The sequence below is a fragment of the Neopsephotus bourkii genome, unplaced genomic scaffold (assembly GCF_033783945.1).
Source record: "Neopsephotus bourkii isolate Nb327-2 ecotype Australia unplaced genomic scaffold, CSIRO-AGI_Nbou_v1 NB_1557, whole genome shotgun sequence".
Classification (NCBI taxonomy): domain Eukaryota; kingdom Metazoa; phylum Chordata; class Aves; order Psittaciformes; family Psittacidae; genus Neopsephotus; species Neopsephotus bourkii.
Genome location: NW_026902033.1, coordinates 88,653 through 94,652, shown reverse-complemented (window position 1 = coordinate 94,652; position 6,000 = coordinate 88,653).

The window sequence follows — 6,000 nt, the reverse complement described above, 5'->3', positions numbered from 1 at the left end:
GTGGCCGTAGTTCATAACTTGGTGAGTTTGGGGTAGCACTGGTGGGTTTGGCAAAGGAGAAAAGCGGTGACTTGCATTCTTCATGGGTTGCTCTCCCCATCAAATGAAGCAGGATGGTTTCCCACAAGAACGGGAGGCTCTTGGTGGGATTGGCGATGATCACAGTCCCTGCTCTCTGTTCATTCTGTTCAGGATGCTGGAAGGTGCTGGGTTTGGGAGCTGTTCATTTACGTTTCAATTGTGTATTTTTGATTTTCATTCATTCACTGTGGAAATCTGCTTTTAATAAAAAGGACCATGAACGCACTGCCACGATCGCAGGTTCCTGGGCTCCGGCCTTGGGTTACTTCGGGCAGAGGTGGATTTTATCTGCGGGTAGGAGGAAGGTGCCCAAATCTTCAAAGAGGCTCAGTTTGGATTTGTTTTGTTCTGCCAGATGGGAGCAAAATGCATTGTCTCCTCCTTGAGCTGGGCTGTAGGTGCCTGAGTGAGCCCAGAGGAGGCCATGGGGATGCTGTGAGGGCTGGAGCAGCTCTGCTCTGGAGCCAGGCTGAGAGAGCTGGGCTGGGGCAGCCTGGAGAAGAGAAGGCTCCTGAAGGGGAGACCTGAGAGCAGCTCCAGTGCCTAAAGGGGCTGCAGGGAACCTGGAGAGGGGCTTGGGACAAGGGCCTGTAGGGCCAGGCCAAGGGGAATGGCTTGAACCTGCCCGAGGGGAGACTGAGCTGAGCTCTTAGGCAGAAGCTCTTCCCTGTGAGGGCGCTGAGGCCCCTTTAGGCACTGGAAGCTGCTCAAAGGTCTCCCCAGACCCTTCTCTTAGGGAATGTTCCCCACCAAATTACACAGCCCTTGGCTTCATGGCAGCCATGGTGCAATGGAGGCCATTTAATTCTAAAATACCCCAGATTTTAAGGAATTGGCCCCCATGAGCCCAGAGGAGTCCTAGAGGCAAACCAGCCAGGCTGGGCCTTCCCGTCCTCAGCCCTCTGCAGGAGGGCTCCATCAGCTTCAGCTGCTGAGCTCTCGGCTGTCCCAGCCAGGCGCATGAGGGCAGGCAGACACAGTTTGCTGGGGCATTTTATAGCTGCCCACCCTCAGCAGCCGGCAGCATCTCCCCTCCCTCCCTGAGGACAGCAAATGCCTTGTACTTGAATAAAAGGGGAGCTCAATCAGGGCTCTCCTCCCCTCCAGCATCTCCTGGTCCCTCAGATGCTGCCCATTAGAGCACAGATGGTCTCAGAGCTGTGCCTCAGGGCAGATTGCCCAAGGGCTCCGGGCTGGGTGTGAGCATCCCTTTGCTCCAGGCTTTGGGTTGGAGCATCCCTGTGCATCCCAGTGCCACCGGCTGCTTTCCCAGCTCCCTTGGGGGTGGGTTTAAGTACTTCTTATGTGATTCCTGTCCTGAAGATTTGCAATAAGGAGAAGGGTGGGTTGGTCAATGTAAGGCCAATGCCTTTAAGTATTTCCTATGTGGGTTTAATGATTTTTTGTGTGATTCCTGTCCTGGAGATCTGCAATAAGGAGAACATTGGCTCAGTGAATCTAAGGCCAATGCAACGCAGAGATTCACACCGGGGAAGCAGAACATGGAGCTGAGCCCGAGAGCTGCATTTAAGGAGTAAATGGTTGTTGGAGGGCTAAAGGGAAGGTGAAAATGAGATCAGCAGGAGGGGGGTGAGGGGAGGGAGAGCCTGCAAAGGGGTTAAAGCCCCTCCTGGGGGTGGTTCACCTTGTCCTGAAGAAAACAATCCAGTTTAAGGGGGTTGAGGAGCAGCTGGATGCAGCTCTAAGGTAACCTGATGTCGGGAAATGGAATAGCATATCCTAACATGAGGAAAAGTGACAACACGATAATGTAATAATGTAATTATGTAATGTAGGGTGGTATCAGAACATAACGGGATGTGAAAACACGGTGTAATAATGCAACGCAGCAGAATAATGATGTAATTATGGAAGGTAACGTACTGTAACATACATGGACAGTGGGATTGAGTGCGCCCTCAGTAAGCTTGCCGATGACACCAAGCTGTGTGGTTCGGTTGATCCGCTGGAGGGAAGGAATGCCATCCAGAGGGACCTTGACACGCTTGTGAGGTGGCCTGATGCCAACCTCATGGAGTTTAACCATGCCAAGTGCAAGGTCCTACACCTGGGTCGGAGCAATCCCAGGCACAGCTACAGGCTGGGCAGAGAAGAGATTCAGAGCAGCCCAAGGAGAAGGACTTGGGGGTGCTGGTCCATGAGAAAATGAACATGAGCCGGCTTCAGTGTGCGCTTGAGCCCAGAAACCAACCCTATCCTGGGCTGCATCCAAAGGAGCGTGACCAGCAGGTCCAAGGAGCTGATCCTGCCCCTCTGCTCTGCTCTCGTGAGACCTCCCCTGGAGCATTGTGTGCAGTTCTGGTGTCCTCAACATAAAAAGGACATGGAACTGTTGGAACAAGTCCAGAGGAGGCCACGAGGATGCTCAGGGGCTGGAGCAGCTCCTGTATGGAGATAGGCTGAGAAAGTTGGGGCTGTTCAGCCTGGAGAAGAGAAGCTGCGTGGAGACCTCAGAGCAGCTTCCAGTGTCTGAAGGGGGCCTATAGGGATGCTGGGGAGGGACTCTTCATTAGGGACTGTAGTGACAGGACAAGGGGTAATGGGTTCAAACTGAAACAGGGGAAGTTTAGATTGGATCTAAGGAGGAAATTCTTTCCTGTGAGGGTGGTGAGGCACTGGAATGGGTTGCCCAGGGAGGTTGTGAATGCTCCATCCCTGGCAGTGTTCAAGGCCAGGTTGGACAGAGCCTTGGGTGCCATGGTTTAGTGTGAGGTGTCCCTGCCCATGGCAGGGGGGTTGGAACTGGATGATCTTAAGGTCCTTTCCAACCCAAACTGTTCTATGGTTCTATGCTTCTAAAACCAAGGAACGATGAAGAAAAATTAAAGACAATTAAACATAAACAAGCAAATCTGAAGAAAATTTAAATAAAAGAAAATGAAAGAAAACTATCAAATGATATAGAAAAAAGAAAAATAAATACAATTTAAGAAAACTGAATAAAATTGAAGAAAATTGAAGAAAATTAAAGAAAATTGAAGAAACCTGAAGAAAATTAGAGAAAACTGAGAACAGCTGAAAAAAAAAGAAAATTAAAGAAAAATTTCAGAAAATTATAGAAAAGTAAGGCAAATTAAAGGAAACTGAAGAAATAGAAAGATGAGTGAAGACGAGGGAAGATGAAAGGAAAGGAAAGGAAAGGAAAGGGAAAGGGAAAGGGAAAGGGAAAGGGAAAAGGGAAAAGGAAAAGGGAAAGGGAAAGGGAAAGGGAAAAGGAAAAGGAAAGGGAAAAGGAAAGGGAAAAGGAAAAGGAAAGGAAAGGAAGGGAAAGGAAAGGAAAGGAAAGGAAAGGAAAGGAAAGGAAAGGAAAGGAAAGGAAAGGAAAAAGAAAAAGAAAAAGAAAAAGAAAAAGAAAAAGAAAAAGAAAAAAAAGAAAAAGAAAAAGAAAAAGAAAAAGAAAAAGAAAAAGAAAAAGAAAAAGAAAAAGAAAAAGAAAAAGAAAAAGAAAAGAAAAAGAAAAGAAAAAAGGAGAGGATAGGAGAGGAGAGGAGAAGAGAAGAGAAAAAGAAAAAAGAAAAGAAAGAAAAGAGAAAAGGAGGAAAGAGAAAAGAACAAGAAAGAGAAAAGGAAAGAGAAAAGAGAAAGAAAAGAGGAAATTAAAGAAAATAAAACTAAAGAAAATTGAAGAAAAGTAAAATTAAAGAAAAGAGAAGAGGAGAGAAGGGGAGGGGAAGGGAGGAGAGGGGAGAGGAGAGGAAAATGTAGAGAGGAAAGGAGATGGAGGAGAGGAAAGGAGGAGGTGGAGGAGAGGAAATGAGAGGGGAGAGGGAGTGGAGATGGAGGAGAGGAGATGGAAGAGAGCAGGGCAAAATAAAAGAGCTCCTATTTTAGTTATAAGTTGATGTGCCACATGTTTGTATCTCTATATAGCCTTACTTGTATGTGCCTAGTTCCGTATGTTCACGTTTATGCTTACATAGTTATAGGTATAGGTTTATGTGCTCCTGTTCCTATTTGCATTCACATTACACTGGTTCCTATGTCTCTATTGACACACGCCCATATTCACCCCCAGCTAAGGTGCAGGTGAGCACAGGCACGTGCCTGGAGGCTGGCGCAGCTGCAGGGGGAAATGAGCCCCTCACACTGGATCTGCTCCTCTGCACAATGATCCATCGGTCTGCCTGTCTATCATCTATCTATCACTATCTATCTATCTATCTATCAATCTATCTATCTATCAATATCTATCTTATCTATCTATCCATCTATTATCTATCAAGCTACATCTAAATTTAAAATGATGTACTTTTCTATACGTATATTAAAATACATCTCTCTATATAAAATTACATAGCTATGTAACAAAATCAAAGCTTTTCAAATGAGGCAGGAGCTGCCTTTTCCTCCCTTAAACCCAAAACATGGAGAAGAAACCACCTTTTCTGGAGATACAGGTTTTCTTTTCAAACAGCTTAATTATTAATTGCTGAACTAATTAGTACTGGCTGAACTAATTACTGATAGCTGGAGTAATGATCACTGCTTGCTTCCAATAGCTTTCAATGCTTTTCCCTGGGCAGGTTTTTCCCTTGGAGCTCCCTCAGCCCATCAGGAAGTGTCATCGCTGGGAAATGAGGCTTGATGGGAACATCCCAGTGTGAAACCTCCTGTCTGTGGGGAGCTGCAGGAGGGGGACCCCTCCTCTCCTCATACAAACAACCCCTTTGTCACTGCTGGGCACCCAATTGAGCTGTCGCTGCTTCACAGGTGGGTGCTGCCCTGCAGCGCATCCAACCCGGGTTGGGGCAGCTCATCCCTGCATCCCAGCCCGGCCGGTACCCACGGCATCACCTCCGCACCCAGGTGATGCTGCAGGTGAGGATGCTCAGGACCAAGAGCTGCTGTGGCTCAGCCAACATCCAGCACCTGATCACAAAACACCCTCCAACCCTGAACCCAAATGCCAGGGACAAGCTGCAGTGTGGGGCCAGGCTCTCACAAACCAGGAGCGCTGAGGGAGCCCTCAGTGGGGAAAGGAGGGAGATGGAGCTTGGGTGGAGATGGAACACGGAGCATCAATCGTGCCACGGGTCCCGATGGTTTGGGGAGGGCACAAGTCTACTCTGGGGGGAATAAGTGATTCCACCAAGTCCCCAGCCCCTGATAAACTGGCTCCCAGTTACCGCTCTGCCTTTCCATGGTGAAGCTTGGAGCCAGGCAGGAGCCCAGCACATCCCCGCTTTTCCACACCCCTCATGTGGGAAGGGTTCAAGCTTGTTTGCTCCACCTTTCCCCTTCAGTGTTACGCTCACCAAGTAAAACCCCATTGGGTTAACACACACGTGCAAGGGACTAAAGAAATGCTTTACTCTTGCAGCAGTTTCCTCTACACTTTGCACACATTACAGAGCATGGCAAGACACAACAGACATTAGTGTTGGGTAGCTGCCAACTGGGGTTCAAGGGGATACCAAGGAAGCCTTGCTAAATACACAGGGAACTCTTGGAGCACAGGTTTTGCTCCCCCAGTTTCCTGCTGCTGTTTGGTACCAGGAGCTGGCAGAGGCAATGTCAGTCATGGGCTTCACCTTCCTGCTGCCACCTCCTCGCTCAGGACCATCACAGGGAAGCATCAGCTTTGCCACAGAACATCTCCGTGCCTGTATCCAGCGAGTCACTGATAAACAGGCTCTTCTCAAACTCCATTATCACATCCAAACCAAAGCAGCACAGATCAGAGGGACAGAAGCTCTCAGCCTCCTGGGAGTGGGGTAACATCACTGGGAGTGGGGTAACATCACTGGGAGTGGGGTAACATCACTGGGAGTGGGGTAACATCACTGGGAGCAATGCGACTGCTTCACTGCTCTGACAAAAGCTATGCACCTCTTGGAAATAAAGCTCGGGTTGTGAAGGAAAGCTCTTTGGTCCCCAGTAATAACTCCCTAGAGCACG